The following is a 22,643-nucleotide window of genomic DNA, read 5'->3' on the forward strand; positions in this document are numbered from 1 at the left end:
TGACCACCTGTCAGAAGAACCCTAAATAACCACCGTCTGGAGGGCGGACCACTGCAAGGCGTGCAGGTAGAGTGCCAGTGAGATTGTGGAAGATACTAACAGGGATGTGGAACCATGCCGAGTCCAGTGCGCAAGGATTCTCGGTTGAGGATCCATGGCGCGCATAGCCCGGTCGAGGTGGTGCCGGGAAAGTATGGTAGACTCTTCCTGTCGCCCTTTAAACCACGAGCTGTGTGATGCAATGCATTGTCCTGCTGGTAAATGTTATCGTGCCGAAGAAAAACAAACTACATATAGGGGTAGACATGGTCCCCAAGGATAGATGCACACCTGTGTTGGTCCATTGTACGTTCCAGAATGACGAAATCACCTAGGGAATTTTACGAAAGCATTCCCCAGACAATAACGCTCCCTCTTCCGGCCTGCACCCTTCCTACGATTGTTGCAGGGTGTCTGCTTTCACGCCATACAGGCCAACGGAGCGGCCACCTATCCGACGGAGCATAAATCGTGATTCATCTGAAAAGGCCGCTTGTCGCCACTGGCTGGACGTCCATATGCGATTTTGGCGTGCAAATTCCAGCCTTCGTTGCCGATGAAGAGCAGTCAACGTGGATGCATAAAACAGGCGCCTACCGCGGAGGCCCATACCAGCAACATTCGCTTTGGAGACACAGTTGGTAACACCTTGGCTCATCTGCGCTGTCAATTGCTCAACAGTTGCACGTCTATTCGACCGTACACGTTTCCACAGCTGTCGTTCACCCTGTCATGGTGCATTGTAGTTGCCTCGGCGCCGGTTCTTGTTCAAATGTCCGTGCGTTCCTAAGGAGCCAAACTGCTGAGGTCATCGGTCACTAGACTACACTACTTAACCTAACTGTGGTGTGCGTACTGTAAGACCTTCGGTATACACACCATCAGATTATTTGACTTGTCGCTCTAACGAAGTAGACGAGTATCAGCAATATGTCTCGTGGTCTTGTCGTGGCGTGTTTATCTTCTGCCGTTAGGTCAGACGATAGAAATGCCACTTGCATACTTAGAGTAGCAGATTGACAGACTAACTTTAAACGGAACTTGATTAATTTTCACACACATTTATTAAAATAATAACAAGCATAAACATTACGTAACTTGATTCTGGAGGCTATTTACAATTGACAATATGAAGTTCCTTTGGTCTTGGTACGTTAATCTTATTCTCACATATCTCTGATACTTGACAAAGTGTCTATACATTTATCTTCATGGCTATGTACAGGAATACGATAATCTTCTAGACTGGTGCAGGCTAATGCAGACTGGTACAGACTGGTGCAGACAAATGCAGACTGACTAATCGGCGGTCTGTGCACTCGTTATAATACCTCGCGCGTTCAGGTATCACTGCGCGATTGTGATCCGCGAGGAGAAAAGGTTGTACGTTAGCAGCAATCTCGTTGGCTGCGTTACATATTAATACGCGAATCGGCGGAAGCAGAATTTGGCCCGGCTCTAAGGCAGCGCCATCTCGTAGTGCGGAGACGGACGAGCGCTGCGCCTGCGCTGTTGTGCTTAGCGGGGCGCGCTCTAGTGGGAAAGTTGTGTACGCGCTGACTACGCGGAACTATGTACACAACACTAACTAATGCTAAGAACAAAACAAAACACACACGCACGCACGCACGCACGCACGCCCGCCCGTGGGAGGACTCCAGCGTCCGGCGTGAGGGGTAGCACAATCCGTGACATGGCGTCTCAAACCGCGCAGCGGCGCCGGTTCTGGAGAGCGCTACTTTTCCATGCAGGGTATAATTTAACCAAGGCGGCATACAGACAGTTTACAGATTTAGCCGTTTCAAAAAAGCCTCCACCTTTGGCCCGAAATCCAATGATCATGCCCTTCTGGACGTCAGATAAATCGTTATGTTTACGCATTACGACAACGACTGCACTGTTTTCCTGCGTCTCTCCGACACATTTTATGTACTCTCCACCTCTAGTGCTGCACGTACCGTCTATGAATGGTTTATTGCACGTTGTCATCGAACATAGGCGGTGGTCAGATTAATGTGACTGCACCGTTTATAAGCCCTTCAGGAAGTTTCTTCCAAGTTAACAGCGCAGATTAGATAAACATTCGGAGAGTTCCCTTCAATCTACATCGTCATGATGGGTATACTGTCTCTCCCATCTTCCAAGATAAGTCCTGTTGACAGGGCTGCAATTCAACGTTCCTAGTTTGACAGACACCCAGGCACGCAAAGCACCTTGACTGACCCTCTACACCATCCGATCTGGGAACTATTTGGAACAGAGTGTGAAACGTAGCAGGCTAGCTGCTGTGACCGAGCGGTTCTAGGCGCTTCAGTCTGGAAGCGCGCTGCTGATACGGTCGCAGGTTCGAATCCTGCCTCGGGCATGAATGTGTGTGATGTCCTTAGGTTAGTTAGGTTTAAGTAGTTCTAAGTTCTAGGGGACTGATGACCTCAGATGTTAAGTCCCATAGTGCTTAGAGCCATTTGAACCATTTTTGAAACGTAGCAATCGACATCCCCGCAGTCTGTCAGCTCCACAGTATCTAGTCATCAGTGAGTGGCGTGAATAAACTTGTGGACTCTGTACTATGCTGAATACAGGCGATTATAAAGGCGAGATTCAGAGATACACGGATTAGAGTAATGTCTCATGGGACTAGTAATCTTTTTCCATTGTTCTTACTATTAAATACCTGTAAGGCTTATAATAAAAATGTAAAATTTGGTTGTTGGTAGGGCACTATGAATCGTGCGACTTGCACGCACTAGTGGTGTTGGCAGTGTTGCGGCATTGTAACATTCCCGACTGCTACAAGTGGTGCTATGGCAGCAACAGATAAGCAAACTCCGCCCGCCTACTCGCTTCTGCGCCCGCCACCCGTTCTTGGCGGTGAGACTATGCACAGTCAGCAGTTTCGGGAAAGCGCGCCATTCTTAATGGCATCGCACTCACCACCGTTCACGGAAATCATTTCGACACTCTCCTTGTTTGCTTCGACTGTGACGCACGCATCCTGTGAGAACATGCAGGGATAGGACACGCCCCAGTCGTGCTTGTGACATACGTACACCACATTTTGTAAGGTACTCACAGCTTTAGCTGTTATTTTGGGATTAAGCGTGAACTAAATTTTCATTTATCTTGTCACCTTCGACGCATTGTGTTGGGAAGACACTGCTTAGTCATCAATCCAGTTTTAATCAGCCTTCCCTTCCAGTTGTGAAGGTAGTTAGTCTGTTCTTTTCACGCTTTTGTGCACTACTATTTTCAGAATTTTCAATGACGCCCTATTTCCGGTCTTATGTTTGCGCAGAGCGAAAACAAGACTCCCCTTAGCTACACTATGGGTTTTTGTTCGAATTTTCAGACTCAGGCGAAGAGCCCGGACAAATGGGATATAGGATTCACCAAGTGCCAAAAAATTCGTCTCTTCAAGGCCTAGCCTTTTCGCGCGTGAATGATTTGCTTTGGTGTGATATTTAACTGTCAAAATGGCTTCTTTCGAATCACGTACTAAATTTGGAACATCTTGAGGAAATAAGACGCTAGGAAAGCAAATGACGTGACAGGAAGCTTATGCTTTCAAAACAAAACTTGGAAAAAAAATGGGAAAAATTCAAATGTTTTGTGAAATGAGTTGTATAAAAGTAAGATGTAAAGTGCATTAGACGAACATTTGACGCGCCTGTGACTGATGCTCGAAAATGTGTACAGCAATTGAGGTGTCAACTGAGCATTTAAAGTTCCATATTTACACTTAGAATTTTAAAGAATACCAAATGATATTTGTTTGGTGGATCATGTGGACCGTGCAGTACACTGTTGTGTGGCCTTGTCATATTTCTATCATCTATGCCCGAAGGTATATAAAAGTTACGTTTTTTCAGGCTCAATGATTTTTCAATACAGAACATTCAAATATCAGAAAAGAGAAAAGGTGCATTCTCAGTCGGCACTTCCACCATTATTCAGAGGCGCGCAAATGTTTCTCTAATGTATTTTATTCCATACTTTTAGACACAATTTCACAAAATACGGTCGTTCTTTTTTTTTCAAATTTTGTTGTTACCGTTTTTATCTACAGCTGCGACAGTGCTCCGCAAGAATACCACGTCGTGGTCATTTTGCTAGGCTTTGTGACTTCCTGAAACTTACGCTCTCTGAAATTCAACGGTAAACATCTCCGTGTTTAACAACACTTCCCTTGCATCTTCTGCGTTTGTTGAAATTCCGTATGCTCTCGCACGTGCTGGGTAAACGATTCAGTGGCGAAACGCGTCGCTCTTCGTCGGTTCTTCTCTATCTTTTCTATTAATGCCTCTTGATAGGGATTACAGACTGATGAACGATACTCAAGAATCAGTTGAAAAGATATGAGGCCTTTCCACTTTAGGTAGTTCCTGATGATTATTAGTATATTTTTACGGTAGATGCTGTTTCCAATGGCTTCACACCGACAGTATATTTTTTTTTTTTGTAAACCCTCGTCGCCAGTTTTGTTAAGGCCTCGTCGCTACTGCTGTGGAGGCCGAGCTGCCACTGTTGTTGCGGTAAGCCGAGTTTGTGAGTACGTGAAGCGGCTTCTGGTGCAGTACGCCGCTAAGACCATTTCTCCCTGCCACTTTTACGCAGCTGTGCCCAGGGTCAGGTAACAAGATAGGAGAACGAAGGTTCTAAAACACTCCAACAAATTATTAACAAACTCTTGCTTGTCGAATAATGAAGTCTGGAGCACTATTTGTAATATAACACAAAAAGGCCCTCAACTGCTAAGTGCAAATTATCGTAAGTAAACTTCATAGTACATAGCAAATGCAATGTACAACAACTGTCAGTTCACTCCTAAGAGTTCACTAAACGACGTTCCCTGTCTTATGTCAGCCCTGGACGATGATCTATAACCAGGTGAACGAGAGCTGTTCTTCTGTCTTTCGACTAGGCTTCTGTCCGTTGTAGTCCGGTCGTTGGCGGATTGTACTCGGCCGGCAATTGGCCGAGGCGAAGTCGATATCTTCATCCTCAGCGCTGCCCGTGGCGCTGTTGGAACTCGCGCAAATGGCAAGTCTCTATGGCACTGACACTAGCTTGCATCTTTGCGCCTGTGCTACTTACGCCCTAACTGTGTCTTGTTGGGACAACACGGCAAATTGTACAAGTAGGTTTTATCTTCGCCTCTTAAGCTCAGTACGTTACGTTTATTTACGTTGAGGAGAAACTGCCCGACCCATCATCAGTTGTATTAGATTATGAAATGTAACCAGCTTCCACAGTGTTGTTATAGAGAACAGTCAGTTGTTGTTGTTGTTGTGGTCTTCAGTCCTGAGACTGGTTTGATGCAGCTCTCCATGCTACTCTATCCTGTGCAAGCTTTTTCATCTCCCAGTACCTACTGCAACCTACATCCTTCTGAATCTGCTTAGTGTATTCATCTCTTGGTCTCCCCCTACGATTTTTACCCTCCACGCTGCCCTCCAATACTAAATTGGTGATCCCTTGATGCCTCAGAACATGTCCTACCAACCGATCCCTTCTTCTGGTCAAGTTGTGCCACAAACTTCTCTTCTCCCCAATCCTATTCAATACTTCCTCATTAGTTATGTGATCTACCCATCTAATCTTCAGCATTCTTCTGTAGCACCACATTTCGAAAGCTTCTATTCTCTTCTTGTCCAAACTATTTATCATCCATGTTTCACTTCCATACATGGCTACACTCCATACGAATACTTTCAGAAATGACTTCCTGACACTTAAATCAATACTCGATGTTAACAAATTTCTCTTCTTCAGAAACGCTTTCCTTGCCATTGCCAGCCTACATTTTATATCCTCTCTACTTCGACCATCATCAGTTATTTTGCTCCCCAAATAGCAAAACTCCTTTACTACTTTAAGTGCCTCATTTCCTAATCTAATTCCCTCAGCATCACCCGACTTAATTAGACTACATTCCATTATCCTTGTTTTGCTTTTGTTGATGTTCATCTTATATCCTCCTTTCAAGACACTGTCCATTCCATTCAACTGCTCTTCCAAGTCCTTTGCTGTCTCTGACAGAATTACAATGTCATCAGCGAACCTCAAAGTTTTTATTTCTTCTCCATGAATTTTAATACCTACTCCGAATTTTTCTTTTGTTTCCTTTACTGCTTGCTCAATATACAGATTGAACAACATCGGGGAGAGGCTACAACCCTGTCTTACTCCCTTCCCAACCACTGCTTCCCTTTCATGTTCCTTGACTCTTATAACTGCCATCTGGTTTCTGTACAAATTGTAAATAGCCTTTCGCTCCCTGTATTTTACCCCTGCCACCTTCAGAATTTGAAAGAGAATATTCCAGTCAACATTGTCAAAAGCTTTCTCTAAGTCTACAAATGCTAGAAACGTAGGTTTGCCTTTCCTTAATCTTTCTTCTAAGATAAGTCGTAAGGTCAGTATTGCCTCACGTGTTCCAGTGTTTCTACGGAATCCAAACTGATCTTCCCCGAGGTTGGCTTCTACTAGTTTTTCCATTCGTCTGTAAAGAATTCGTGTTAGTATTTTGCAGCTGTGACTTATTAAGCTGATAGTTCGGTAATTTTCACATCTGTCAACACCTGCTTTCTTTGGGATTGGAATTATTATATTCTTCTTGAAGTCTGAGGGTATTTCGCCTGTTTCATGCATCTTGCTCACCAGATGGTAGAGTTTTGTCAGGACTGGCTCTCCCACGGCCGTCAGTAGTTCCAATGGAATATTGTATACTCCGGGGGCCTTGTTTCGACTCAGGTCTTTCAGTGCTCTGTCAAACTCTTCACGCAGTATCGTATCTCCCATTTCATCTTCATCTACATCCTCTTCCATTTCCATAATATTGTCCTCAAGTACATCGCCCTTGTATAGACCCTCTATATACTCCTTCCACCTATCTGCTTTCCCTTCTTTGCTTAGAACTGGGTTTCCATCTGAGCTCTTGATATTCATACAAGTTGTTCTCTTATCTCCAAAGGTCTCTTTAATTTTCCTGTAGGCGGTATCTATCTTACCCCTAGTGAGATAGGCCTCTACATCCTTACATTTGTCCTCTAGCCATCCCTGCTTAGCCATTTTGCACTTCCTGTCGATCTCATTTTTGAGACGTTTGTATTCCTTTTTGCCTGTTTCTCTTACTGCATTTTTATATTTTCTCCTTTCATCAATTAAATTCAATATTTCTTCTGTTACCCAAGGATTTCTACTAGCCCTCGTCTTTTTACCTACTTGATCCTCTGCTGCCTTCACTACTTCATCCCTCAAAGCTACCCATTCTTCTTCTACTGTATTTATTTCCCCTATTCCTGTCAACTGCTCCCTTGTGCTCTCCCTGAATCTCTGTACAACCTCTGGTTCTTTTAGTTTATCCAGGTCCCATCTCCTTAAATTCCCACCTTTCTGCAGTTTCTTCAGTTTTAATCTACAGGTCATAACCAATAGATTGTGGTCAGAGTCCACATCTGCCCATGTCTTACAATTTAAAACCTGATTCCTAAATCTCTGTCTTACCATTATATAATCTATCTGATACCTTTTAGTATCTCCAGGGTTCTTCCATGTATACAACCTTCTTTCATGATTCTTAAACCAAGTGTTAGTTATGATTATGTTGTGCTCTGTGCACAATTCTACCAGGCGGCTTCCTCTTTCATTTCTGTCCCCCAATCCATATTCACCTACTATGTTTCCTTCTCTCCCTTTTCCTACACTCGAATTCCAGTCACCCATGACTATTAAATTTTCGTCTCCCTTCACAATCTGAATAATTTCTTTTATTTCATCATACATTTCTTCAATTTCTTCGTCATCTGCAGAGCTAGTTGGCATATAAACTTGTACTACTGTAGTAGGCGTGGGCTTCGTATCTATCTTGGCCACAATAATGCGTTCACTATGCTGTTTGTAGTAGCTTACCCGCATTCCTATTTTCCTATTCATTATTAAACCTACTCCTGCATTACCCCTATTTGATTTTGTGTTTATAACCCTGTAGTCGCCTGACCAGAAGTCTTGTTCCTCCTGCCACCGAACTTCACTAATTCCCACTATATCTAACTTCAACCTATCCATTTCCCTTTTTAAATTTTCTAACCTACCTGCCCGATTAAGGGATCTGACATTCCGCGCTCCGATCCGTAGAACGCCAGTTTTCTTTCTCCTGATAACGACATCCTCTTGAGTAGTCCCCGCCCGGAGATCCGAATGGGGGACTATTTTACCTCCGGAATATTTTACCCAAGAGGACGCCATCATCATGTAATCATACAGTAAAGCTGCATGCCCTCGGGAAAAATTACGGCTGTAGTTTCCCCTTGCTTTCAGCCGTTCGCAGTACCAGCACAGCAAGGCCGTTTTGGTTATTGTTACAAGGCCAGATCAGTCAATCATCCAGACTGTTGCCCTTGAAACTACTGAAAAGGCTGCTGCCCCTCTTCAGGAACCACACGTTTGTCTGGCCTCTCAACAGATACCCCTCCGTTGTGGTTGCACCTACGGTACGGCTATCTGTATCGCTGAGGCACGCAAGCCTCCCCACCAACGGCAAGGTCCATGGTTCATGGGGGGGAACAGTCAGTTAATGAAGGCATTTTAGAACAGACAGCTTCTATTTTGCACTTCTAATTAATCTGGAGAGGAGATCGTTAGATTAATGATGCAATACTTAACTTCGGCAGCTCTGCCTCGATCTATTCTGTTGACCTTTTGTTAATAATGGCCCGGGCTTTTATCATTTGCTTGAATAAAACGTAAACTTCCTGTTTCGGTTTCTGTTCAATGCAAGAAAAAAATCTGTTCGTGTACTTTTGACATAAACGATACATTCCATTCTCACCACAATAACGGTGAAGTCAAACATTCTCCTGTGTAATCCAAATAACCAGGAACTGTTTACAGTTGATGATAACTGGCCCCAAATTTACAAGCACGCTAACACAGTTCCCTCCTCACACCTCGTTACATATTTCCAAAACCAGCGATATACATGTGCCCAAGACAGGCTTCCAAGAAGTTAAATTGGTATGAAAATATAAACAGCGACACAATTTTTTGTTTATCAGAAGGTGGAAAACTGTGTGTTATGTCAAAATATGATTGTGTTAATTATTCAGTTATTGTTTTTATTCAGATCCCTTTTGAATCAAATGTAAAGTACGTGTATGACTGGTCACAGGGAATCGTTATAATACCCTTGCACTTCACAGCTGCAGTTGCATCCTTCCTATAGATAATAGTATTTGCAAGTAGCCTCACTTATCCATTTCATCATTAATATACAGGATGGTCAGAATCAGTTTAAAAAGCTTGTAGGAGTGTTGTAATGTAGGTTGTGCTGAGAAATAATTGTTATGAGAGAATTCGATACGTTGCGCCGCTCCGAGTTATTTGGCATTGAAATTAGCCAGTCAGGCCCTTGCGCGCGCAAATTCAAGCGGTCCGTTAGAGACGGTATCGCCAAACCTATGCTTCGTTTGGTTTCCGAAAACCGAACAAGAGAGCGATACAAAAATTGGACATGGGAAGGCGGTGAGGATCGAACCCGAACCAAAGACTGGACAGTGTCGTGCGCTATCGTATATGTTGTGAAAATAATTGGCACTAACTACACTCCTGGAAATTGAAATAAGAACACCGTGAATTCATTGTCCCAGGAAGGGGAAACTTTATTGACACATTCCTGGGGTCAGATACATCACATGATCACACTGACAGAACCACAGGCACATAGACACAGGCAACAGAGCATGCACAATGTCGGCACTAGTACAGTGTATATCCACCTTTCGCAGCAATGCAGGCTGCTATTCTCCCATGGAGACGATCGTAGAGATGCTGGATGTAGTCCTGTGGAACGGCTTGCCATGCCATTTCCACCTGGCGCCTCAGTTGGACCAGCGTTCGTGCTGGACGTGCAGACCGCGTGAGACGACGCTTCATCCAGTCCCAAACATGCTCAATGGGGGACAGATCCGGAGATCTTGCTGGCCAGGGTAGTTGACTTACACCTTCTAGAGCACGTTGGGTGGCACGGGATACATGCGGACGTGCATTGTCCTGTTGGAACAGCAAGTTCCCTTGCCGGTCTAGGAATGGTAGAACGATGGGTTCGATGACGGTTTGGATGTACCGTGCACTATTCAGTGTCCCCTCGACGATCACCAGTGGTGTACGGCCAGTGTAGGAGATCGCTCCCCACACCATGATGCCGGGTGTTGGCCCTGTGTGCCTCGGTCGTATGCAGTCCTGATTGTGGCGCTCACCTGCACGGCGCCAAACACGCATACGACCATCATTGGCACCAAGGCAGAAGCGACTCTCATCGCTGAAGACGACACGTCTCCATTCGTCCCTCCATTCACGCCTGTCGCGACACCACTGGAGGCGGGCTGCACGATGTTGGGGCGTGAGCGGAAGACGGCCTAACGGTGTGCGGGACTGTAACCCAGCTTCATGGAGACGGTTGCGAATGGTCCTCGCCGATACCCCAGGAGCAACAGTGTCCCTAATTTGCTGGGAAGTGGCGGTGCGGTCCCCTACGGCACTGCGTAGGATCCTACGGTCTTGGCGTGCATCCGTGCGTCGCTGCGGTCCGGTCCCAGGTCTACGGGCACGTGCACCTTCCGCCGACCACTGGCGACAACATCGATGTACTGTGGAGACCTCACGCCCCACGTGTTGAGCAATTCGGCGGTACGTCCACCCGGCCTCCCGCATGCCCACTATACGCCCTCGCTCAAAGTCCGTCAACTGCACATACGGTTCACGTCCACGCTGTCGCGGCATGCTACCAGTGTTAAAGACTGCGATGGAGCTCCTTATGCCACGGCAAACTGGCTGACACTGACGGCGGCGGTGCACAAATGCTGCGCAGCTAGCGCCATTCGACGGCCAACACCGCGGTTCTTGGTGTGTCCGCTGTGCCGTGCGTGTGATCATTGCTTGTACAGCCCTCTCGCAGTGTCCGGAGCAAGTATGGTGGGTCTGACACACCGGTGTCAATGTGTTCTTTTTTCCATTTCCAGGAGTGTATATGTGGCGGGCCGCTTCAATTTGCGCGCTCAGCGGCTTGATTGGCTAACTGCAATGCCAATTAACTTGAAAACGGCATAACCTATCGAATTGTTTTCTTAGCAATTATGTCAGGCTACGCGAGGTACTATTCTCGTCAAAAGTCGATTACAGGATGAAGCCATCCTTCCATCTCTCTCGTGACTAAGAACTGCTATCTTGCGTGATTTGCACTCTGAAGCTACTGCCATTCAGCAGCTATGAAGCAGCTTCGCTGTACAAAATAGCAACATTAAAAGTCCTCTATATATGAGTATTTCTCGACAGTTTGAACTGTTGTCTTAGCAGATGAGTAATAACAAAGTTAATCTACATCTGCATAACAACTCCGCAATTCACAATTAAGTGCCTGGCAGAGGGTTCATCGAATTACCTTTTAAGTTACTGCTCTACCGTTCCACTGTCGAACAGCGCGTGGGAAAAACGAACACTTAAAACTTTCAGCGCGAGCTCTGATTTCTCACGCTTTATGAATCATTTCTCTCTAGGTGGTTTGGCGCCAACAAAATATTTTCACTTTCATAAGAGAAAGTTGGCGGTTGAAATTTCATGAGAAGGTTCTACCGCAGCGATAAACGCCTTTGTTGTAATGACTGCTACCAAATTTCATGTGTCATATCCGTGGCGCACTCTGCCCTCATCCATGATACTAAAGAACGAGCTGCCCTTCTTTGAACTTTTTCGATGTCCTCCGTCAATCCTATCTGATGCGGATCCCACACTGCACAGCAGTATTTCAGAAGAGGGCTGACAAGCGTAGTTTAAGCGATCTGTTTAATAGTCATGTTACATGTTCTAACTGTTCTGCCAGCAAATCGCAGTCTTTGGTTTGCTTTCCACGTAACATTATTTATTCATAATCTGTAGTGACGCATTGCTTCGGAAAGATAATGAAGATGAAAATTGTCGAACATGTCCATCAACACAACACTCTTATACGCCCAATGACGCAAGATTATTAGCGACGTTGAAAACTGTCGTAATTTCTGGTCCGTTACCAATGCGCCATACTGCCAGTTCTAAATTGGTTAAACATTTGCGTGCACAGTTACTGTGAAATTTGTGTGTCAATAACTTCACAAATTACTAGATAACAAAGCGAGGACTTAGGAAACGAAATGGGATGGTAGGTAGCTTGTCAGAAAACCACCAAAGGCGTGTATGATTCGTTGTTGAGAGTGTACAATATTCTTTATTTTAGCATTTATTATCTCATATTTTATTGGTTGGTCTTAAGTTAAAACATGCGTGAAGTGCGATGATAATATATTTTCTTATTATAATACAAGTGTAACATTTGTATATATTGGAAGCAAATGACTGGAGCTTAATGTAAGTCTTTGTTACAGGAATCGCTGACAGCGTGAGCCAGCATCCGTCGCCGGTGAGTTTCGCAGTCTCTCTCTCTCTCTCTCTCTCTCTCTCTCTCTGCGCTTCTGTGTGTCCATTGTGCTAGCTCTGCACCTGGCGTTGGCGATACGGCAGGCGGTAAACGAGGCTGCCTCTTCATCGTCGAGGTCGTCACAGAATGCCTGAACTCGAAACACTGGAGAACTTGGTGATGGCTTTGTTCTGTATTACTTGCTGGCGCTGTCCAAACACTGTAGTGGGAAAACAAAGGTTTAGCATCAAAACTTCGGTTCCACTACCTTTTGGTGGCTATTATCAACGTGACCTATATTTGTGTTATCTGCTCTAAATAAATGAGCGCGACGCTAGTAACACGCACCGAAATAAAACGTCCATTGACTTCAGGGATGGCAGCAAGCGATAGAGGAGACTACCATTGGACTGAGTAAGAACGGGAAGCGAAGCAAGTGCCACACTGGCTCACGGAGTACGAAAGTGGAAATAAGTCTAGAAGCGCGAATGTTGAAGTTTTCGTTTGGACACGCCAAGTACTATGATTAAATGCACGGTGGTTCTCGTTACGCATCCACCGTTCCACAGCAATGCGAACAAGTTGAGAAATTTCAGGTAGTCTCTGCTATGAACTTCCCTTTTGTTAATGCAGATTATTTTCACATTTTATTTCGCAGCCTAGTCTCTTTCGGTGTCTACGCCATGATTCCAGATCAGTTTACCGCGTGAACCACAGTTGATTTATACCTTATCTGATACAAAAATTTCTTTCCTTGGAGCCGAATTTCTAATTTCCGAAATCAGAAGAAAGCAGGTCGAAAATAGAGACAGTAAAGGGTATGAGGAGCCAAGGCGAATCCAAACAGATGCACCTTCGACATTCTACATGATGCTGTGTTGGTTGGAGTGTTGCCCTAATGAAACAAGTCTTGCTTTTCTGCCACTGTTGGCTCTTTCTAAGTCGGATCCTGTTTCAAAACAAACGATAATGAAACACTGTAGAAGACATTTATGCTTGTACCTTTGCCCAAGTCATCTGTCAAGCTTACAACTAGAGAATAAAATTGAGGAAAAAAAACGAATTTGCTCATTTTACCCGACAGAACGACCATGGCCTTCTTCGACTAACTCTCACACGTGACTGCTCCCGTTGTTGTGATTGTTGCTTGGTCTCGAGAGCATGCTCATGGATCCAAGTTTAGTCCATGGTCATTGCGATGTGCGAAACTTTCTGCTAATTAGCGCGAAATATCTTTTCTTCCGTTAAACCTTCTTCTCGATCTTTTCTTGTCGGCCGGCCGGTGTGGCCGAGCGGTTCTAGGCGCTACAATCTGGAACCGCGCGACCGCTACGGTCACAGGTTCGAATCCTGCCTCGGGCATGGATGTGTGTGATGTCCTTAGGTTAGTTAGGTTTAAGTAGTTCTACGTTCTAGGGGACTGATGACCTCAGAAGGTGAGTCCCATAGTGCTCAGAGCCATTTGAACCACTTTTTGTTGTAAAACCCAGCATTTCTCCCTTGCTAGTTGCATTGTACTCAGTTTTGAAAGATTTTCGTACTGGTCTCATTGCCTTGAAAGAAAAAATAACTGCTAATGCGCACCCGTTGCAACCATTTCTTTTCAAACGCATCGAAAGTTTAATTTAGAAAACAAAATCCCGGTTCAGTTTACCAGAAGCACTGCAGCAAAGTTTACATGACGTGAAGGGAAACTTCGGGAATATGTTCACATTAAGTGGTAGCAACGAACTACAGCGAAATTTTCGCCGTGCATTGAAACCTTTCATTAGTGCCGCGCCGCGATGGGCAAATTCCAGCCCCATCACAGTTCGAAACATTTTCCCTTCTACAAAAGTTTTGTGTGTGAGGGGGTACCGTCCGCCATAGGACCCGCGTTGATTGCTGTGGATATGGTAGATATACATGGGTTGGGCACAAATATGGAATCACCGCGAGGAATGCATGCTGGAACATAAATGCAGGTGGTGGCCAAGCGAGTAGGTCCTCGGTACGTTGCAAGACTAATTCATGGTCGGAACGGTGTCCTCTGTACTTGTGAGTGTATTATCTGATTGAAATCGAACGTCGGAAAACTGTTGTTGCTCGTATGATGTGTGTTTCCGTAATCAGGGTAGTCGAAAGTGGCACCCTACCGAAGATTTATACGACATACAGGGTAAGCGGAAAAACACCATCAGCTAAGTCACAACGCGGACGAAAGTGTGTCTTGAGTGTTAGTGACAGACTGTCATTGAAGAGGATCGTGACGAAAAGTAAAAACACGACAGCTGCAAAAGTCATTTCAGAACTGTCAGTCACACACGCGAACGCTACCAGCGCCGAAGCAACATGAAGCAATTTCCTTAAGCAGAGTGTTGCAGGGCGAGCTATAATTCCAAAATCACTCACAGGTGATGCAAATACCACTAACAGGACAGCGTGTTGCCGAAGCCGTAAAATCTGGGCTATGGGGCAGTGGAAGATAGTCGTTTGGTGGTATGCGTCCTTTGCACACTTTTTCCAACTTCGGCCCCAATTTACGTCCAAAGAGCGAATTATGGCCAGCATTTGGTGATGATTCGGGTGAGCATATCGCTGTATTCCGTGGGTCCCATTGGTTACGCCGCAAGGCCGCATTACTTCCAAGGATGATCAGGTCCATCCCATGGTAACTGTTTGTTTCCCAATGACGATGTTTTATTCGAAGACGGCGGGGTCCCTGTTCATACAGCTCGCATCGTCTCGAACTGGTTTCGTGAGCACGAGGATGATCTTTACAACTCCTGTTGCCGCCACAGTCACGAGACCTCATTCTGTTCTAGCCTTTGTGGTCTACTTTGGAGATGATGCGCTATCGCTATCCATCTCCATCATTACCTGAACATGCCACGATTTTCGTGCTGGAAAGGTACTGTGTAAGAGTCTCTTGTACATACGGAACCTCTGTTTATCGATCACGAGACGACTGGGAGCTGTTCTGTCCGCAGCTCGTGGTCTCGCGGTCGCGTTCTCGCGTCCCTGGCACGGGGTCCCGGGTTCGATTCCCGGTGGGGTCAGGGATTTTCACCTGCCTCGAGATGACACATTTGTGTTGTCCTCATCATTCAAAAATGTCTGTGAAATCTTATGGGACTTAACTGCTAAGATCATCAGTCCCTAAGGTTACACACTACTTAACCTAAATTATCCTAAGGACAAACACACACACACCCATGCCCGAGGGAGGACTCGAACCTCCGCCGGGACAAGCCGCACAGTCCATGACTGCAGCGCCCCAGACCGCTCGGCTAATCCCGCGCGGCTGTCCTCATCATTACATCATAATTCATGCAAGTGGCGGAATTGGACTGAGCAAAGGTTGGGAATTTGTACGGGCGCTGATAACCGAGCAGTTGAGTGCCCTATAAACCAAACATCATCATCGACATCATCATCATGGAAGCTGTTTTGAATGCCAACAGGTTTCGTACACCGTATAAGGCACGGTAATGCGTTTTGATTTTGGTGTTTCCATATTTTTCTCCAAGCGGGCGCTCAGCATTTGGAACATGTAGAAGTTTGCCACGCAATCGGCGCGCTCCGAGTACACGGTACGTAGTAGCGGGCAGTGCTGCGTCGGCCGAACGCGGACATAAAGACGCGCCGTGCTGACTCGGCGAGCGTGCCTTATCTGAAGGAATGCGTGGTGAGCCGGCCTGGGAACGGAGATAGCGCCCGGCCCTCCCAGGAAGCCAGCCAGGCGCCTGCACTGCCCACGCTTCCGGCGCCAGAACTGACGCACTTCCGCTCACCGCGAGGCCAACCATCTCGGCGACGTCGCTCGTACTCTTTAAAACCTGCTGACTAGCCGTCGCGTATTTGACTTTGTTAGTATGGAGGAACCTTATCTGTTTACGCGCTTTAAGTCTTTCTTACGTCCACATTCATACTTTCAAACCACTCAAATAGCATAAAAATAAGCGGACAGTTCTGCGATATAATTATTCTACAAAGTACATCAGTCTTAAAGCACCATTGTAATACTGAATACAGAAGTATACAGTGAGCCATAAGAAGAGCTCCTTAAATCCCCTTGACAAAATAGCAAATACGTTAGGCAACGGGCCTATTCATGGCCCAGCTAGCCGCGCGCTCTAACGCGCTGCTTCCCGAGCAGGAAGGCGTGCCTGTCCCCGGCACGAATCCACCTGGCAGATTAGTGTCGAGGTCCGGTGTACCGGCCAGCGCGTGGATGGCTTTTAAGGGGGGTAGGACGTCAAACGGGCCGACTCGCAGCAGGAGAGGCACCACAGGACATTTTAATTTCCACTGTCTATACTTTTACAAATAAATTCATAAAACTTTGTCAGCGTGACCAGGAAGGATTCAGAATTCACACTCATTGCAGTGGGAGTTCGAAAACATAACTAAGTAATTTTTTTTTACATGTGAAATTTCATCATTTTTTTTTCACTTACTAATGGCAGCATTTGTTGCTCTAGGTACATTTTTCTTCATAAGTAAGAGAGATGCTTCGATGAATTTTGCACAGCATACAAACCATACTTAAAGGTGTATGAAACTCTAGAATTTTCCAAATTTATTAAAAACTGTGGTAAAAATTGAGGTAGTTAACTATAAAATTTGTGTTTTTTCTAAACATGAAGTTTAAAATGTAACAGCTCATTCGTTTTTTCATAAATTAAATAAATTCTAGAGTTTCATACACCTGTAAGTATGGTACGTATGCTGCGCAAAATTCATCGAAGAATCTCTCTAACTTATGAAGAAAAGTGTACCTATAGCAACAAATGCAGCCATTAGTAAGTGAAAAATGATGAAATTTCACACTTAAAAAAAAAAAATTACTTCGTTATCTTTTCTAACTTCCACTGCAATGAGTGTGAGTCCTGAATCCTTCCTGGTGATGCTGACAAAGTTTTATTAATTTATTTGTAAAAGTATAGACACTGGCAATTAAAATATCCTGTGATGGCTCTCCTGCTCCAAGTCGGCCGGTTTGACGTCCTAACCCCCTTACGGCAGTTTCCCATCTGCCTCGGCGAATGCGGGCTCGTTCCCCTTCTCCCGCCTCACCGCCTCAGTTACACCATGTCGGCGATTGCTGCGCAAACAATGTCTCCACGTACGCGTACACCGTAATTACTGCACTACGCAAACATTTCGGGTACACTCGTCTAGTATGAGACGTTCCCGGGGGATCCACAGGGAGCCGCACCACACACACACACACACACACACACACACACACACATTGTTGATAAACAAGGTGAAGAAAAAATGCCGCACTTTAGGAGATTGGCATGCAATTCCTCGTCCAGATTCAAGATAAAGTTTATCTCGCACAATCAGATGGGTGGCATTTTGAAAACATATGTATCAAAACGAGGAGCTGGCTACACTGTCACATCGTGCAGCGCATCGGAATGCACTGGGGGTTGTGTGTACCGTACCAGCCGTCGTAGCTCATTGAAAAGACTACTGTACACCAAGCCCGCATCTGGAATGGAACTATGGTTCGAATCCTCCTACGGGTCCATTTTTATCTATTTGGCGTCCGTTTCCTACTTCTCGTCGTTTATAAGTAGGACATCAGTTTTTCACATGACAGTAGCCTATCACATGACAGTGGTATCCATTAAATTGTACGCATGTGTCTACCAACCGCGCAGTATACAACCCGTCAAATTCATGTAGGGCGGCTTACCGAAGGAGTTCACAAACAATGAATACGTCGATATGCTCTTGGTGCTGGGTGCATTCGATAACCAAGCTGCTGCTGCACATGCGTAAGCCGGCCGGAGTGGCCGAGCGGTTCTAGGCGCTACAGTCTGGAATTGCGCGACCGCTGCGGTCGCAGGTTAGAATCCTGCCTCGGGCATGGGTGTTTGTGATGTCCTTAGGGTAGTTAGGATTAAGTAGCTCTAAGTTCTAGGGACTGATGGCCACAGCAGTTGAGTCCCATAGTGCTCAGAGCAATTTGAACCATTTTTTTGCACGTGCATATCCTGCACGGTGCTCTAAAAGGCGTCATCCCGATAAGAATGTTTTTCGTCGCTAGAAGCAACACCTGACGAAAAGCTATTTTCAACGACCACACGTCACTTGTGGGCTGGGATCGTGGTGGGGGGAGTGCTTTTGGGTCTTAACTGTTGCTGGACGATTTGAATGCGTACGTTTCTTTGAAATACTTTGACGCATAAGAAAACGTTCCACTTTGTGTTCGGCGACAACTGTAGTCTCAGCATTTATGGTGTACCGCCACACTTACGAATGAATGTGCGTAACTATTTAAATGAAGCGTTTCCAGGGAAATGGATTGGTTGTGGAAGTTGAATGTAGTGGCTTCCATGTTTCCCGGACCTAACTCCACTAGATTTTAATTTGGGGGGACACTTACAGGAATAAGTTTATAATACTGCACCCTTGGATGCACGCGACCTATAGGTAATGGTGGAGGCAGGTAAGCAGGGACCAGCGAGTGGCGAAGTGTTTGTAAATGCAAGGTCGTCGCTTTGAACTTTTTCTCTAAAGTGAACTTCTTTCATACGTGTACGTACCGGCTCTCTGAAGATAAGCCTGGAATTCCAATGTAAAGAACTAAATTATTGAGAGTAGCTTAATGTGCAATCTAGTGTAACTTACCTACAGCGTTTTTGTATCTCATTGAATACAGACGATGTTACTGTATTCACTGTTATTTTCTATTGGCTATATTTGCGTCTTGGACGAAACAAAGTGGTCGTTTAGATCTGTAGAAAGTTCATGTTATGTCTTAATGTTTAAATAAATATAACAGTAACAGAAAAATTACACATGATTCCACGTTTTGAAGGTGTAAATTGGATGGAGTTTGATGCTTTAACTGAAGAAAAGCGAAGTTTAGCGCGTATAGTACTCGAACATCGGCGAGTTTGCATATAGTTTTCCAAAGAGAAGTTTAGCGCGAATAGTACTCGAACATCGGCGAGTTTGCATATAGTTTTCCAAGGCACTGTCTCGTCTCAGTGAACTGATGGGACAGCTGTGGCACAGAGCAGACTTCACTGTTACCTGTTCTTGGCCACGCTGCACTCTGTTCGAATGTTGCCAGAACCTCGGTTTGTAAATCGCCTGTCTATTAAACCTGTTGACGAAACTCGGTTTTGGTAGATAAAATTTCGTCTTGAATTGGGATGGGGAATCGCAAGCTTGCCACCAAATGATGCATTTTTTCTTCGCCCTGTATATGTAGCGTGTCCTTTTCAATGAAGCAGAAATTAGCTTGGATAGGAAATTAATTTCAACAAACGTCTTATTTTGTTAGTGTTTATGTGACCTGGTGCTAGTGTGTTAATAGTGAAAATTCCCTTTCTAATGAGTGCCGAGCTGAGAAACTACGGACGACGTGGAATCTTGCTGAACTGCCCAATAGAAACAAGTGCCATCGGGTTACCTCCCATTCGGAAAGTGGGTGCAATCAGCGACTGTTATGTGGCATATAAATTATAGAGTGCAGCAAACAGTCGTCTTTTTTTAGATTTTATTACACATGTCCACATTTCACATTTGTGACTGACGCTCAAACAACAGGGATTTACATGCATCGAGAATAGAAAATAGTGCATTGATAATGGCTAGCCACTAGCCAAAATCTTGAATTGCGTAATAAAATCTAAAAAAAAAGGACGACTGATTGCTGTACTCCATAATTTATAAGAAACAAGTGCCATTGATGTTACGGTCCATGTCCATTCCGCGTTTGCTTGGTTGGCGATCGTACTGTGAATATCACTGTTAGCTAGGGGTAGGTCGGTGACATTTTGGTTCTGCGAACTTTAGGCTGTAGGGGTTGGCTTGTATCTTAAAGTGTCTGCGTGTGCAATTTTTTCAGCACTGCCGCTACAGTCTACCGTTAGCCTAACAAACCTGTGACTTTTTGTGCTGCCCATCTTTGTACACGTTCGTTATCCCATGTTAGACCAATTTGGTAGGGTAATAAACATTGAAGCAATATTCTGCGACTGATCGTACGGGAGTTTCGTAAACAGTATCTGTAGACTAACTGAATTTCCCACTATCCTACCGTTGAATCGTAGTCTGCCACCTTCTTCACGTACGATTGAGCTTCTGCGTGAGTTCCATTTCATACGTGCCATAAATTACAACCAAGTGTTAGTAGATACGAGTTGACTAATTCTAGTTTTGACTGTTTGGTATTGTAGTCATAGAACACTACTTGCCTACGTTTTGTGAAATGGACACTAACATTTCTGGGCATTTATAACAAATTCCAAATTTTTGAACTAATTTACAATATTATCAAGACCCAATTGAATGTTAGTGAAGCTTTTTTCGGATGGTACTACGTTATAGATAAGTGCGCAACAGCAAGGGTCCCAACACACTTCTCTGAGGGAAGCCCGAAGCTACTGCTACATCTATCTGCCTGACTCTCCATCCGATACCGTATGCTGTGTTCTTCCAACTTAGGAAGCCTCAGTTCAGTCACAATTGTGTTTGATGCTTCATATAATTGTGTTTTTGTTAACAAACGTTGGTGTGATACAATATCAAATGCCTTTCGGTAGTCAAGCATTACTGCATATACGTGATTGCCTTGATGCTTGGTTTTCAGGATGTCAACAGAGAAAAGCGCGTGTTTTGCTTTGCATGACTGATCTCATATATTGAACGCTTTTAATTTCACCTATGTCATGTACTTTTTCAATTAATATCAATTCACTATGTTATCAAAAGTATCTGGACACACTCCAAAACATACATTTTTGATGTTAGGTGCATCGTGTTGCCACCTACTGCGAGGTACTCCACGTCAGCGACCTCAGTAGTCATTAGACATCGTGAGAGAGTAGAATGGGGCCCAGCGCGGAACTCACGGACTTCGAACGTATGCATTGATCGGGTGTCATTTGTGTCATACGTCTGTACGCGAAATTTTCGCACTCCTTAACATACCTAGGTCCACTGTTTCTGATGTGTTAGTGAAGCGCAAACGTGAAGGAACGTGTACAGCACAAAAGCGTACAGGCCAACCTCGTCTGTTGACTGACAGTTGAAGAGGGTCGTAATGTGTAATAGGCAGACATCTATCCTGTCCATCACACAAGAATTCCAAACTGCATCAGAATCCACTGTAAGTGCTATGACAGTTAGGCAGGAGGTGAGAAAACTTGGCTTTCATGGTCGAGCGGCTGCTCATAAACCACACTAAACGCCGGTGTAAGGAGCGTAAACATTGGACGATTGAGCTATGGAAAAACGTTGTGTGGAGTGACGAATCACGGTACACAATGTGTCGATCTGATGGAAGGGTGTGGATATGGCGAATGCCCGGTGAACTTCATCTGCCAGTGTGTATAGTGCCAACAGTAAAATTCGGAGGACCAGGTGTTTTAGTGTGGTCGTGTTTTTCATGGAGGGGGCTTGCACCCCTTGTTGTTCTGCGTGGCACTATCACAGCACAGTCCTACATTGATGTTTTAAGCATTTTCTTGCTTCCCACCGTTGAAGAGCAATTCAGGGATGCCAATTGCATCTTTCAGCATGATCGAACACTGTTCATAATGCACGGCCAGTGACGGAGTGGTTACACGACAATAACATCCCTGTAATGGACTGGTCTGCACAGAGGCCTGACCTGAATCCTATAGAACGCCTTTGGGATGTTGTGGAACGCAGACTTCGTGCCAGTCCTCACCGACCGACATCGACACCTCTCCACAGTGCAGCACTCCGTGAAAAATGGGCTGCCATTCCCCAAGAAACCATCCAATACATGATTGAACGTATGCCTGCGAGAGTGGAAGCTGTCATAAAGGCCAAGGGTGGGCCAACACTGTATTGAATTCCAGCATTACCGATGGAGGGCGCTACGAACTTGTAAGTCATTTTCAGCCAGGTGTCTGGATAGTTTTGATCACTTAGTATATTAATGCATTCAAAATTTGAGACTGATGAGAAACAGGCCTGGAAGCTTTTCAGTGATGAAACTTGAAAGTTTCCCGATCTAAATACTTTATTTGCAGTGTAATGAGATGAATGTAGATATTACACAAATATTTTGAGGTGTTCTCAACTGTTCATAAACCCATTCATTCATTATTTCCACACTCTTGAAATATGGATGGCAATGTTATTGGCAGTTGGTTGGCATCTTCTATTAGGCACAGCTGTG

At 44.9% G+C, this 22,643-nt stretch overlaps 1 long non-coding RNA gene across 1 annotated transcript in view; it reads left to right on the forward strand.

Annotated features, from left to right (window-relative positions):
- Positions 1-22,643, forward strand: part of LOC124545079 — a 486,583-nt gene that overhangs the window by 55,642 nt on the left and 408,298 nt on the right. Inside the window, exon 2 of the long non-coding RNA XR_006967588.1 lies at positions 12,453-12,487. This is a non-coding gene — a long non-coding RNA (uncharacterized LOC124545079). The remainder of the gene's footprint in view (positions 1-12,452; positions 12,488-22,643) is intronic.

The sequence above is a fragment of the Schistocerca americana genome, chromosome 8, assembly GCF_021461395.2.
Source record: "Schistocerca americana isolate TAMUIC-IGC-003095 chromosome 8, iqSchAmer2.1, whole genome shotgun sequence".
In the NCBI taxonomy this organism is placed as follows: domain Eukaryota; kingdom Metazoa; phylum Arthropoda; class Insecta; order Orthoptera; family Acrididae; genus Schistocerca; species Schistocerca americana.